At 38.7% G+C, this 16,219-nt stretch overlaps 1 long non-coding RNA gene across 2 annotated transcripts; it reads right to left on the bottom strand.

The window, feature by feature from the left end:
• Window positions 1-5,045: 5,045 nt before the first annotated feature.
• LOC142493737 (uncharacterized) lies at window positions 5,046-11,324 on the bottom strand. Of its 2 annotated transcripts, none has more exons than XR_012801193.1 (5): window positions 11,033-11,324; window positions 10,875-10,941; window positions 10,484-10,509; window positions 8,012-8,166; window positions 5,046-5,574 (listed from the first exon to the last, which is right to left on the bottom strand). It is a non-coding gene; the product is annotated as an uncharacterized LOC142493737 (long non-coding RNA). The 2 variants fall into 2 exon arrangements; XR_012801194.1 differs by lacking the exon at window positions 5,046-5,574 and adding an exon at window positions 6,934-6,993.
• Window positions 11,325-16,219: the final 4,895 nt, after the last annotated feature.

Raw genomic sequence — 16,219 nt, 5'->3', positions numbered from 1 at the left:
CTAACCACGTCAAGGTAAGTCTCTTTAGCAGGTCCCTACGCTAAATGCATACTAGTGTTATGTGAAATAAGCCCAGAAGGGGTTAAAATATCAAAGCATATGCTTGTATAACCTAGTGCAATTAAAAACTGGTATATACCAGTACAGATACTCACATGTAAGTGAAGTGGAATAAGGGGACCTTGCTAGGAGATTATATACCTAGAAGAGGAGGGGCTGGCCTGCCACAAACTGCTCAATAAGCAGTTGCAGGTGATTGGCTAAAAATATATTCAATTACACCATAGTAGTGTTGCCCTCTAGGAGCGTGCTGCAAAGGATTAAAATCGGCCCAACAAATAATGTAAAACAAATATAATCACTGCGCTTCTCCATGTAAAGAGCATGCAGCTAGTGAAGGAAATGGCCATACAAATGTGCAAAACAGAAAGTGAATCCCTGCGCTTCTCCCATAGGGATAGCAATCAATGGGGAATATATATATATATGTATGGTGTAAATACCTATAAGAAAAAAGGAGACTTTTGGTATACATCCTTTGATCAAATAATGCCAAGCCTGCTAACCACGTCAAGGTAAGTCTCTTTAGCAGGTCCCTACGCTAAATGCATACTAGTGTTATGTGAAATAAGCCCAGAAGGGGTTAAAATATCAAAGCATATGCTTGTATAACCTAGTGCAATTAAAAACTGGTATATACCAGTACAGATACTCACATGTAAGTGAAGTGGAATAAGGGGACCTTGCTAGGAGATTATATACCTAGAAGAGGAGGGGCTGGCCTGCCACAAACTGCTCAATAAGCAGTTGCAGGTGATTGGCTAAAAATATATTCAATTACACCATAGTAGTGTTGCCCTCTAGGAGCGTGCTGCAAAGGATTAAAATCGGCCCAACAAATAGGCCCCTCCTCTTCTAGGTATATAATCTCCTAGCAAGGTCCCCTTATTCCACTTCACTTACATGTGAGTATCTGTACTGGTATATACCAGTTTTTAATTGCACTAGGTTATACAAGCATATGCTTTGATATTTTAACCCCTTCTGGGCTTATTTCACATAACACTAGTATGCATTTAGCGTAGGGACCTGCTAAAGAGACTTACCTTGACGTGGTTAGCAGGCTTGGCATTATTTGATCAAAGGATGTATACCAAAAGTCTCCTTTTTTCTTATAGGTATTTACACCATACATATATATATATATTCCCCATTGATTGCTATCCCTATGGGAGAAGCGCAGGGATTCACTTTCTGTTTTGCACATTTGTATGGCCATTTCCTTCACTAGCTGCATGCTCTTTACATGGAGAAGCGCAGTGATTATATTTGTTTTACATTATTTGTTGGGCCGATTTTAATCCTTTGCAGCACGCTCCTAGAGGGCAACACTACTATGGTGTAATTGAATATATTTTTAGCCAATCACCTGCAACTGCTTATTGAGCAGTTTGTGGCAGGCCAGCCCCTCCTCTTCTAGGTATATAATCTCCTAGCAAGGTCCCCTTATTCCACTTCACTTACATGTGAGTATCTGTACTGGTATATACCAGTTTTTAATTGCACTAGGTTATACAAGCATATGCTTTGATATTTTAACCCCTTCTGGGCTTATTTCACATAACACTAGTATGCATTTAGCGTAGGGACCTGCTAAAGAGACTTACCTTGACGTGGTTAGCAGGCTTGGCATTATTTGATCAAAGGATGTATACCAAAAGTCTCCTTTTTTCTTATAGGTATTTACACCATACATATATATATATATTCCCCATTGATTGCTATCCCTATGGGAGAAGCGCAGGGATTCACTTTCTGTTTTGCACATTTGTATGGCCATTTCCTTCACTAGCTGCATGCTCTTTACATGGAGAAGCGCAGTGATTATATTTGTTTTACATTATTTGTTGGGCCGATTTTAATCCTTTGCAGCACGCTCCTAGAGGGCAACACTACTATGGTGTAATTGAATATATTTTTAGCCAATCACCTGCAACTGCTTATTGAGCAGTTTGTGGCAGGCCAGCCCCTCCTCTTCTAGGTATATAATCTCCTAGCAAGGTCCCCTTATTCCACTTCACTTACATGTGAGTATCTGTACTGGTATATACCAGTTTTTAATTGCACTAGGTTATACAAGCATATGCTTTGATATTTTAACCCCTTCTGGGCTTATTTCACATAACACTAGTATGCATTTAGCGTAGGGACCTGCTAAAGAGACTTACCTTGACGTGGTTAGCAGGCTTGGCATTATTTGATCAAAGGATGTATACCAAAAGTCTCCTTTTTTCTTATAGGTATTTACACCATACATATATATATATATTCCCCATTGATTGCTATCCCTATGGGAGAAGCGCAGGGATTCACTTTCTGTTTTGCACATTTGTATGGCCATTTCCTTCACTAGCTGCATGCTCTTTACATGGAGAAGCGCAGTGATTATATTTGTTTTACATTATTTGTTGGGCCGATTTTAATCCTTTGCAGCACGCTCCTAGAGGGCAACACTACTATGGTGTAATTGAATATATTTTTAGCCAATCACCTGCAACTGCTTATTGAGCAGTTTGTGGCAGGCCAGCCCCTCCTCTTCTAGGTATATAATCTCCTAGCAAGGTCCCCTTATTCCACTTCACTTACATGTGAGTATCTGTACTGGTATATACCAGTTTTTAATTGCACTAGGTTATACAAGCATATGCTTTGATATTTTAACCCCTTCTGGGCTTATTTCACATAACACTAGTATGCATTTAGCGTAGGGACCTGCTAAAGAGACTTACCTTGACGTGGTTAGCAGGCTTGGCATTATTTGATCAAAGGATGTATACCAAAAGTCTCCTTTTTTCTTATAGGTATTTACACCATACATATATATATATATTCCCCATTGATTGCTATCCCTATGGGAGAAGCGCAGGGATTCACTTTCTGTTTTGCACATTTGTATGGCCATTTCCTTCACTAGCTGCATGCTCTTTACATGGAGAAGCGCAGTGATTATATTTGTTTTACATTATTTGTTGGGCCGATTTTAATCCTTTGCAGCACGCTCCTAGAGGGCAACACTACTATGGTGTAATTGAATATATTTTTAGCCAATCACCTGCAACTGCTTATTGAGCAGTTTGTGGCAGGCCAGCCCCTCCTCTTCTAGGTATATAATCTCCTAGCAAGGTCCCCTTATTCCACTTCACTTACATGTGAGTATCTGTACTGGTATATACCAGTTTTTAATTGCACTAGGTTATACAAGCATATGCTTTGATATTTTAACCCCTTCTGGGCTTATTTCACATAACACTAGTATGCATTTAGCGTAGGGACCTGCTAAAGAGACTTACCTTGACGTGGTTAGCAGGCTTGGCATTATTTGATCAAAGGATGTATACCAAAAGTCTCCTTTTTTCTTATAGGTATTTACACCATACATATATATATATATTCCCCATTGATTGCTATCCCTATGGGAGAAGCGCAGGGATTCACTTTCTGTTTTGCACATTTGTATGGCCATTTCCTTCACTAGCTGCATGCTCTTTACATGGAGAAGCGCAGTGATTATATTTGTTTTACTCCGACAAACATGACATTACTGCCTATTTTAAGCATGCATCAAAGAAATTGCATGTAACGGCCTACAAACATCACTGGCACTAACACATCTATAGTTGCTTATGAAAAGGTCCATTTTTGCTTTATGTCATATACAGACAGCATAATGAGGCACACGTATCATATGTTATGTCATTGTTTTCATAACTTAAACACTGCAGATGACTACTTAGCTCATCTACCATTGTGTTAAAGCAGCTGCAATTAATATCTCATCACAGCATACACTTCAACAGAGGGGGTGGGGTTCAGCACACACACTAATTACAGCCTCATTTCACGGTCAACTTAGTTCACACCATTTTCACCTGTTTCAAGTAATTGAAAGGTGTGGCTGATTAGGCTTTTTGGGGAAGGGAATACCTTTCTTACAACCTGAATAGCACAACTGAAGTTAATCACACTCATTTGAAAGCTTAACTCTAGCTACTAAATGCCCCAACAACTCATTACTTATCAAAGCGTACGTCACACATTAGTTCACTCATATCTATAGTTGAACTACTATCAAAGACACATTATCACACACTGCATGTGTTGTCTTGTTGAGTCACAGCCACATTCAGGTGTGCCACATCTTCGATTAATGTACCACACATATCCTCTACCAAAAACAACACTTTTTGCAATATGACCACCTTCATGATAACCATTGTGAATGGTCATCTCATGATAGTTATGTACATTATGATACTGATATCACTACACAACATATGATTTTTATGTACTAATTTAATCTATTTATCCTCACGCATTACTGCAGAAACATAGTATGTTGTATGTTAGGGAACTCAAAACTTCTAAGTACACAGGCATGTACAGTGTTATTACAACTATTTATGTTCACTTTCACACACATTTTCGGTTAAGGAACTGATGTTGTTAGTTAATCATAAATACAGAACATACAATAAGTGTTTGTTCAATATTTACACATGTAAATGTAAAACTTATGTTATTGTTATATATAGTTGCCCCTGGAGGACATGTGTCACCTGAGATGGAACAAGTGTCTTCACCTGGGTCAGCCAGCTCAACACAACTAGAAGGTGAGTGTATCATTTGCTGGCCATATAATATGTGCTCTTCTATATGTTATGTTGTCATGTTCATTATTTGTTTTGCACATCTTCTTTAAATAGGATTACTTAGTGTCAGTGCAAATTAAGTGTAAGGCAACATGTATTGTGTTAGTGATGTGAACTATCATGTAGGACTTCGGAGTTTAGAGCAACTTTTCATTCATTCATATTTCATACTGAGTCCAAACATTATTCGTAAGTCAAGGTAGTTTTTAATGTGAGGTTATAAAACGTATGCTAACATGTTAGGTGTTAATAGGACACAGTACAATTACATAGTAACACAGCATACATTAACATGCCATTTAATAATGTGTACATTTCTTTTTAGAACATCATGGTGATGAGGATGATGAGTATGATGAGGATGACGCCGCAGAAGAGACTGAAATACAATCATGTGACCATGAAGAGGTGCCAATAGAAACTGTTGTACCGCCAAATCGTCCATCAACTTCCACATACGATGCAATTGTAGCTTCAGAGGGAAAAATAGTGGACGCAGAAAATCGTCGCCATTCAGACATGATGACAGTGCTGGAAAGGATGATTGGACTGCAGGAAGAAACAGTATCACAATTGGCACATCTCCACAGAGTCTTCATTGAAGTGCCTAAACAGTTGCAAAAAATCAACACCTCATTCGAAGCATTAGTTGTTCAGCAAACACAAGCTAATTACTGGAGAATGACTAATGTACCACAATTCAACACCTCACAGCCAGGATCTGTTCATGCAGGTCAGTTTTCACCACATTCATCTGATATTCATTCACCAGGCCCAAATGTTACCGGTCAAGTAGCAGACATTGCTGTGCAGGTTCCTGACGACATCCTACCGCTGCCATCTGTACAAATTCAGCAGCTGACACCTACAAAGGAGGCCACAAAAAGAAAACACAAGCAGTTACTACTGACCAGTTTTTGGTCAAAAACAAAAAAAGACTCACATGAAACAGACCGACCATCACTTGTGCAGTGTCTACCAACTTGCTCACATGTGTCAGTGGGCACAAGCTCTGTCGGTGAGTCACTTGCCATAAGCCCTGTCCGTGAACAGTCAGTACCCACAAGCCCTGTAGGTGAGTCACTGCCCAAAAGCCCTGTAGGTGAATCGCTGCCCAAAAGCCCTGTAGGTGAATCGCTGCCCAAAAGCCCTGTAGGTGAATCACTGCCCAAAAGCCCTGTAGGTGAGTCACTGGCCACAAGCCCTGTAGGTGAGTCACTGGCCACAAGCCCTGTAGGTGAGTCACTGGCCACAAGCCCTGCCCGTGAAGTGCCAGAGGCCACTCAAAGTGGCTCTGTTGTGCCTAAAGTTGGTGGCAAAAGAAAAAGGAAAATTCAAGAGACAACAAGCAGGCCTGTTACACGCTCGCAAAAGGAACAAAAAAAATAAATGTTATAATTCAGAAAATATGTCTTTGGCCTTGTTTTGTTGACTTCAGATTATCTAATTACTATTGTATGTATGCTGAAGACTGTGTTGTTTCCAAACTTTCAACTATGTTCTTGTACACGTGAAGTTTTGGAAATGTTAACACTCATAATTAATTGTGTTATAAATATTTATGTTTTAATCGTCTGTTCAGTAATGGTCCACCAGGAGCCAGTTGCTAAGTTTAGAGAAGCTGCCATTGACTTTGCAGACAAACATTGCATTTGGGTGTGTTAATTGATGTAAGAATTGCATATGCATATTAGTCACATGCAATTATAAAAACACCTAAGTAAGTGCAAACATCTTTCTTGTACGTGTACAGCAGGATTATGTGTAAATTATTACTTACCTTTGCCTTGCTTGGCCATTGTAATTTTGTCCTTTAATCATTTGTGTGTTCGTTTCAATAACATCTCAGAATGTATAATAATATATATACACACACACACTGTGTGTGTGTGTGTGTGTGTGTGTGTGTGTGTGTGTGTGTGTGTGTGTGTGTGTGTGTGTGTGTGTGTGTGTGTGTGTGTGTGTGTGTGTATATATATATATATATATATATATATATATATATATATATATATATATATATATATAGTTATATATATATATATATATATATAGTACTATATAAACTGGTATACATGTATTTTACAAACTAATACACTTCATGCTTCCTTGTGAAAACACTATTTTAATAATACAGGCCTAATGTTTGAGAAATATCCTAAGTATGAGACTCTAACAGTATTGTGCTTAAACAAATGTTTATTACTTAATTCAATCATGTTTCTCACCATTTAAATAGGTTTCATACAAGGTATACTTAATGCCATCAATGTTGTGTGTACTCCTGCAATATTAAAAAAAATAAAATATAATATATAAATATATATATATTTTTATAAGAGAGATATATTTATATATATATATATATATACACACACGTATTTAAACTCATGCAGACAGGGAGTTAACCAGACTTTCACATACACACAGAAATGTAAGCGGGGAAAAAACATTTCTTTTTGCAGGTGTGTGTTTTTACTGATATGCCTGGCTAAGAAATATTTTCACACAGTGGTCTTTGTTAGTTTTCAAAAAAACACTATGTGAACGCATTCAAAGTCTAGGGATGTTTTTCACAAACGAGATAAAAGAAGGAGAAATGTTTCTCCCACAGTCCCATATCACGAACCACAACTGTTAACCCAATTAGACAAACAAATCCAATTGGCGTTTGAAATAAGGAGTCAAAGTAGTTAGTTTTGTTGACCTTGACAAGGAAAAACAGGAGATGGTAGCCATTCAGCACATTCATTTTGATGAGCAAATAACACAGACCTGCATACAGCTTTTGTGCTACTCAGACATGGCTGATGAATTCGTTAACAATATTAATCCCCTTTTAGGGTATAAGTACATGATCTGTGAAGCCATCTTGAACAGTCGCGGACAGAAAGCAAGCACACGCCAAATCGATGATTTCATTCGAGCAAAATATCCTTATTACCAAGACCGTAAGCATGCACGGAATTTTAATTCCTCAATAAGATTCACTTTATCAAGTAATGACTTTTTTGAACGTGACCAGGATAAGCTACAACACACCTATGGTTTCTGGAAGATTGCCCCGGAAAAACAATTTCTCCTGAAAGACGGCACTTATATTGTCGTGAAAGGCATATTTATTCCTAATGGCAATAGCAATGTATCCGCTACTACTGATCCGTTTGAATCGATACGTGCTGCAATATCTGCAGCCTCCATTCCTGAAACCCACATTGTACAAGAACAAAAGTACTATGATTATGTACCAAGCCTTTCAGCTGAAAATGCATTGGAATGGGAACCCGAAGAAATGAACCTACCTCCCGACCAATTATTTGAAGAAAGCAGTGGCGATTCCTATGAGCGCATCCTGGAGGAGATATGTGTCATACTGGATTCAGCGGTTGGGTTAAGCGTGGATGAAAATGCCTTGCATTTCTGGAGCGACCAGTTGCAGCCAGGCGAAGAGTTAATTCTAGAAGAATGGTAAATATAACAATCGTTATGCGTTGACTCTGCGTTTAAATTTTTTTTTTTTTTGTAACCACCATTTTCACTTTCAATGCGTGGATACAGCGTAACATTGCAGACTGCATAACATGTAGCGATCACAAACAAATTGTTTCCTAATACAATATAGTAGAACCTGAAAGAGTAGTACACATTGCTGACGGAATAAATATACGTACTTTCCTATCCCTTTAAACATATTAGCAACATTTTTCCATTACTCTAACACATACCTGTTTTGTTATCATGCAACATCTACAACATTGAAAACCGGGTCCACCACGTATGACGTGGGACCCTTGTCATGGGCCAAGGCGTCCTTAAAAAGGATTACTGATGTAAGTCCCGCCCCCAAGCGACGTGCGCGCCTCAAAGCCTATTGGCTGTCATGTTTTGTTATAGTAACGGTAACTGCAGTGTGTGATGCGTGCGGCTCAGTGTTTGTAGGCGTACCCTGGGCGTTAGCCGAATGTTAATTGAGTGGGAGGAGTGTTAGCGTGCGTTTCACGCTGGCTTAACATGACGTCACACGTATTGCATTTGCGCATTGTGTTATCGGCCGTGCTTTCTGTTCAAACACGTCTGTTTAAAAAGAATACAGATGTACTCGTTTAGAACGAATGTAGTTTCGTCTTCATTGTATTTGAAATAAAGATGTTATGTTTACTGGTATTTTCAACATGTATTGAACGCACAACGTACGCTTTGTTTTGCGCATGCGCTAACAGTTAGTGGAGCCAAGCGTGAAGTGCGTGCGCACACAAAGATGTGCGCGCACATCTTTCAGTATACAGGCAACGTTCACTTCTTATACATAGTTATGCCTGCTACAAATTTAAAGAAACATTACATACTGATGAACAGTTTTACTTCTAACATATAAGTGACTGACGTGTGTATCTACACAATCATATAGAGCTGCGTAACGCGTTGTCACGGATGCATATCTAGTAAGGTGCCATATTTGACCATCATGTGTTTGCTGTATTTCAGAGATGTCGGGGAAGATACAATCGGATCAATGTATGATTTCAGAAGAGTCTACCTTTATATGAGATGATTGTGAGGAGGAGCCACCGACTACTATACTACATATGGAACTAATTTTATATTGCTTGCAGCGCTTATTAACAAACAATTAAAAATGTGATACCCTTATGCCTATATTGCATAAGCACTTAATTAACATAATGATGTTGCAAAAGAGTGCCTCATGAATTTTTATTGAGTGTTCTTTAATGACTACTAACATTTTATGACATGGTGTGTTTTATATATAACAACCATTCCCACTCTGCTAACACATTTGTGTATTCTAATATGTAATGGAACGTATGACTGTCGAAACTATGTAACAATAATAATAATAATATGAGCATGTTCATGTATAGGGCTGCTAGTTGTACGCAGCGATTTACAGACACATGTTTCAGCCTGAGGTCCCTGGCCCGTGGAACGTACAAATGTTTTTTTGCCGCATGAGGCACAGGGAGATAAAGTGACTTGGCCAAGGTCACAAGGAGCCCACACCGGGAATTGAACCAGACTCCCCTGCTTCAAACTATCAGTGCCAGTGTGTGTCTTTACTCAGTGAGCCACTCCTTCTCCCAATGTAAAGGACACTTACAACCAAGTAGCCATTTATTTTTAAAATCTCTTGTTACATGGGTATGTAGATAAAATGGTTTGGGACTGTAGCAAATAATGTTACTGGCCAGATGTTATGGTCCCCTCCAATGCATGATGTTCTGAATATGACATCACCATCATGTTATGAAGTACGTTTCTGTGTATATTTCATTAACCTAACTAACTATAGTTTACTGTGTTTATTAATCGTTTAGAAATACATAGTATAGTCAATATGATGATATAAGCTACCATAATAAAGCTGGTGTTATCATTTGTCGGTGTTATACATGGATCCTACACCAATTGATACACACACAAACAGTTGTCTTAAAAAGTGTGTCTATGCTAGTGATGAATGTGCTCCCGTAAGTAAACAAATAAGTACAGTTATCCCCTTTTCTCCAAACACCTCTATATTACATTAATGGAAATTATAAGGAAACATACATAAAATGTGATGAAATGTGAGTAATCATTTTGTAATACAATGCACATGAAACCTCAAGAGTAGCTAAATGCATATACATGATACAGAAAGTACATATATGTAACATTTGTGTTTAAACCAATATGTTGGGTTTTTAGTTCCAATAATTATAGGAAGATTGAGGTAGCCACATCTTATGAGAGATGTCAGCAAATATACATACCATGATCAGTCATACTGCAAATATACCTATAATGCAAAGGAACAATATATAAATTGCAAACATTGACATGCCATCTTCAGTACCGTAAAGAACACATCAAAGTGTGTATTTGGTGTTAAATGTGCAACACCATGTATATTTAATGACATTCAAAATGTAAATCAGCCTGGTGTACACATCATCTGGATGTACATGTTACACTGCACCAATAACATTGTATGTAAGCATACTAGAAGCATGAATGATTATGGGCATAATATGTGTTTTGTCTTAGCATAAGGAATAACACAATGCTAAAATATTATTGCTTTGTTACCCAAGTTGTATTCACATACACACAACTAAAGTACAATTGAAGAGGGATTATATAACCTGTGCAACAATAACATACCGGTGCCACATCCCTTTGTGCACACAGCAGAGAAAAGAAAGGTGTGCAACCCATATTCATCTGTGTCCTAACAGAAGGTTATATAAAGAAACATTATTGTTAATATAACATAATTAAACTATAAAAGTAGTACTAGGAACATATGAGTTTGTACTTACAAGAAAAAAATGAATTGATGAGATTCTGTCGTGTCTGGCCACCACTGGCTGTTTGTTCATTTTCAGCAGCTACATGGGTGGGATGCTCGTCTACCAAAGCCTCAGCTAGGTCTGACTGTACATTGTGCCTGAGTGCAACATTGTGCAAAATGCAACAGGCAAGGATAATATCAGACACTTTTTGAGGCTTGTATAGAAGAGCCCCACCAGTTCTGTCCAGACACCTAAACCTGGTCTTGAGTAGGCCAAATGTCCTCTCTATAACAGATCTTGTAGATATATGGGCTGCATTGTACCTCTCCTCTGCTTCAGTTTGAGGGTTTAGCACCGGAGTCAAGAGCCACGGCCTAATTCCGTATCCTGAGTCACCTATAATGAATGGAGCACACATAAGCTGACATTAGTGATCAAATTGTACAATGCCAACATTCCTAAATCAAAATGTGTTTTGTGTTAGAACATGTAAATGTGTACTCACCCAGCAGCCAACCAGGTTCAAAATGACCCTCTTCGAACGCATGGAAGACTGAAGAGTTCCTCAGGATAGAGGAATCGTGACTGGAACCAGGGAACTTGGGTACCACATGCATTATCCTCATCGTGGCATCACATACCACCTGTACATTGAGTGAATGGTAGTGCTTCCGATTGCGGTACACATGCTCACTCTGACTAGGTGCAATCAAAGCAACATGTGTGCAATCGATTGCACCCAGCACAGATGGTATCCCTGCTATATTATAAAAGCCAGTCCTGACTTCCAGCCACTCTGTTGCCTCTGTAGGAAAATGAATATAATTCCTAGCGCGTCTATTGAGTGCATAGAGAAACTGGGTCAAGGCCCGCGAGAATGTAGATTGCGAGACCCCGCCCACTATGCCCACAGTTGTCTGGTATGACGCGGAAGCAAGATAATGTAATGAGCACAGCATTTTAACAAGCCCAGGGACTGCACGACCTCTGGCTGTGAAAAAATCTAAATCCCCCCTTATCTCCTCATAAAGAGATAAGATTGCTGCTGAACTCAAACGATAGCGACTTACAATCTCCTCCTCACTCATCCCATCTAACAGGGTTCTCTCCCTGTACAGACGCGGACGAGGCACAAGTTGTCTCCTCTGTCTTCTCCTCTGATCTCCTGTCCCTCTACCTGTCCCTCGGCCTGTCCCTCTCCCTGTCCCTGTCGTATCCGCGTCACTGTCACTGTCCCTCGGTGTGTCCCTACCTTGCCCTATATCATTCTCTTGATCAGCAAGCATGTCATAGAAAAGAATGTTCCTGCGTCTCCTAAACATTCGCAACATTTTGAAATGAGTAGCTGTGAATGAGCAGGTAATGTGCGTCCTTTAAATAGGTATGTGATGATGTCAGGTGACATAGTAAAATGCAAGGTGTTACATTAACATAATAAAGTACTTCTGTGGCAAGCTGTGTGCACTTGTTGTTCTAAGTATTTGTTGTGTGTATTCTGCAGGGAATGATGATATTTGGCAATGATGTGACGTGAAGCTTTGTACAAAGATTGCTTGCAAATAAATAGTTGCATGTGCAATGCATGTAACACTTGTGAACGCAAGAGTCAGTCATGTAATGAGACAAAAAGGCTGAGATTGACGTGGGAAAAGTTTTGTGTAACATGTGTAATTAGCCATGTTATTGTCACATGTTGCCAACAATGAATAGTCGTGTGCATATGCATGCATTTGTGTAAGGAGGATAGTTGCTATAGAATGAGTTTACAAGGTGTCCCAATGATGAATTACTGTACATGTGTGTATAAGTTAGGTTGAAGTGCTTGTAATGCAACGGTTACAATGTAAACATGCAATGTGATTGAGCGTCCAATAAGTGACGTCATGAAAATAGGGAGGACCCAAACGTAGATGTAAACATGAGAATTTAGATGTACATGAAGGTTTAAAGATGCGTGACACATTACAAGCATTGTGTAATGTAAAGGAACATGAATATACGGTGTATGTGTGACATGTGTGACATCATGTAAATAATTGTCGCTGAGTTGAGTAAAATGTGTGATATGATGTGAGGTTCTCCTTTAAGAGTGTAGTATAGTATTTTCCCTTGCCACATCATCACATGATGAGTAATGTGACCCGCAAATGCTGAAAACATGTAAAAGTCGAATGTTATGCAAATAAGACACATCAGCTGTGACACAATGCAGGGAATGCCCCCACACTGTAATGCAAATCCCCCTTGTATTGTGAGCAATGAAACGTAAACAGTACTATACTGTTATACGTCCCCGCTCCATTGACTTCCATTGATGTACAGAAGATTTTTTTTTTCTAAGTGCCGTTCCGGCAGCCTTAGCGATCGTTCTCCCGTCCAAAATGCCAACTTTAGTTGGCGGGAGAAATCGGCCATAACATCTCAATTTCGTAGTGCCGATCAGCCCCGATAAGCTGTTTTTTTTTGTTGAATCCAGCCGATTTAAAAAAGTGGCGATCAGTGTCGAAAACAGGCTTATCGGCAGCCGACTGGCCATAACCAAATTATCGGCTCCGAAACCTGGCGATATGAAGCACTTATCGGCGCTTACTGAATCTCAAACCCAATTTTGGCTATAAAATGGCCATATTTCCCTTATCAACGCTTACTGCATGAGGCCCACTGTTGGATAGCTAAGAAAATGGGGGACCCGTTGAACCTCAGATAAATCTCTCCCTCCACATCTTCTCTTTTCATTTGTGGAGGCTAGAATTAACTACCTGTATCCATTGTCTTTTCAGTGTACTATTTTTTTTAACTTTATCAAGCCATTGCAAACCACCAATCAGTATTGCATATTCCACAAAGCTTTATGGGACTTTAAGGGTTTTATCGCTTATATAGGGACATATACACCTATATTTCTAGGAATTCAACTGAAAATTAAGGTCAGTATTTTTCTGTGTTGTTCTACAGTACAACTCGTACAATTTTCTTCTCAGAAAATTGATGGCTTTCCAGTCTTGCTATAGTAGGTTGTGACATGGAAATAGCCTCAGAAAATGACAATGATTTGGGTCAATGTATAAATGAAGACAGAGGATCTAGTCACAACTTGAATCTATGTTAGAATATATTTCATGGAGTAAGAGATGTTTAGCTTTTGGCTTTTTTTCAGCGTGATAACTAAACATTTGCAGTGTGGCCGTATTAAATCTTGAGGGAAACAATATTTAGATGTCAATTAAGCCAATTATTATTTGTGTAGCTACTGGTCATGCTAATTTTATTTTCTCAGAGCCTCGTAAACTTCCACAAGCACAGCTCTGATGGACTTTAGTGAATGAAATCCAGAGAGACATTAACATTTTCATAAATGGATAATGCAGCTTGTACGTGAGGTTTTTGAGTTCCATTTAATGAGTATAAGGTGTAGAAAAGCAAAATCACATCTCACTGAATAAAAATTCGCTATTGTAAAAAAAATAAACATTGTTGCTTAAAATGGATGTTGTAGTACTAGTGTTCATCGTTAATATACAATTTAGCTTTTTTTATTGCCATTATACAATTTCTGTATTTGGTCTCGTGAAAATTCTCTTAACAGCTTTAATTCCGGAGGGGCCTGCAACATACTGCATTGCAGCAAAGAGGTTAAATGGCCATGCAATTATTTGCTTCCCAGAGGAAGTGGACCCATATGGATTAAAGATTGCCTGTAGGTTTGTTTGTGTTCAGAAGTCAATTATGACTGGCTAAATATCCCTGAGGTAAACATGTGTGAGGCAGATAATGTTATTATAACAGCAATGACAGCTCAAGAAGAGATGACAGCGTGCATGTGCCGTAGCTCCCTCGTAGTGAAATGTTTTGTGTAAAAATATAAACCTTTATTAAATAAACAGTATATAGTATTTTATATAAATGGCACTATTCGTATACCAGCAAATAATGTATTGAATCTGTATTCAGATTTAAGATATTTTGATACAACATCTGTTTATGAGGTTTAGTTGCATTTAATTTTCTGAGCAATGGAGGTATCTTTGGGCACTGCTACAGAAGCAGGACAAATACAGTAATAGGCTATGGAAACATATACATTGTTTACAGATGGCAACCATTTGGCCCACCAGGTCTTCACATTTCCCTGCCTCCTGTGATGTATCAAACCTAATTTAATTCCTGGTTTTGCTTCATATTTTGCATATCATTGTTTTCAGTTCCTTTACTGTTCTATCCTCCATAACCTTTGCTTGAAGCGATTCAATTGTCACACTGCGGGGTCAGGAGTGACAGCTCGGAAGAGGTGAAGAGGATCCCAATGGCCGGAGGAGGGATGGGAAAATGGCTAAACAGAAGCAATATCAAAAGAAAAGCATGTTAGCCAAAGAATAGGGATATAAAAAGGATACTGAACAGGTTTTTAGGAAGGACCAATGAGATGGCAGCAACAAGACACATGTTAATAGAGTATTCTAGCAAGGAATTATTGACTGATTGAGAACTTATTGGCCCGAATACTGTACATCAAACTCAATTGAAGTGAAGTGAATATCAGACCTGGTAAAACAATTTTTACGGTCGTTATTACTGCAATTTTAAGTTGCTATTCATTAACCTTGTGGTAATAATTTACCACGTGCGATATTCGTTCAAAAACCTGATGCAGGAATTAACGCGGTTGCTAATACCCCGCATCATGATTATATTTGCCCCGTTCCAGTAAGTGTTTATTCGTGTTATTTTGTAAATCAAGCTGTGAGTGTTTCTCGTGTAAATAAATCACAATTTATTTTATCTCACGCTTTGTTCAATCAAAGGATCCGGTAATTAAGGTGTTAAAAGCATTGGTCTCCCGTGACATTAACAGCAAAGGAAATTGTCTCCTCAAGATTGTTATAGAAGATTTCAATGCAAAGATTTGTGCCCATTAAAAATACGAAGCATCAGTTGATAAGTAAGGTTACGGTACAGAAATGTACGTGGGGACAGATTGGTAGAATTTGCAGAATGCTAAAATTTCTAAATCCTTCATTTATTCTTCAAGAAGTATCCAAATAGAAAATGAACATTGAATGGACACAATGGAGTCAAGATTGAAATTGACTACAGGAGGGCCCCGGGTATACGGCGGGTTCCGTTCCAGGGGCCCGCCTTATAGTGAAAATTGCCGGAAAGCAGATCCGGCGATTTTCAGTTCTGCGCATACGCAAACCGGCATTTTACGCTGTT

Source organism: Ascaphus truei, chromosome 4 (genome assembly GCF_040206685.1).
Source record: "Ascaphus truei isolate aAscTru1 chromosome 4, aAscTru1.hap1, whole genome shotgun sequence".
NCBI lineage: Eukaryota > Metazoa > Chordata > Amphibia > Anura > Ascaphidae > Ascaphus > Ascaphus truei.
This window is presented reverse-complemented; position numbering and strand designations above follow the sequence as displayed.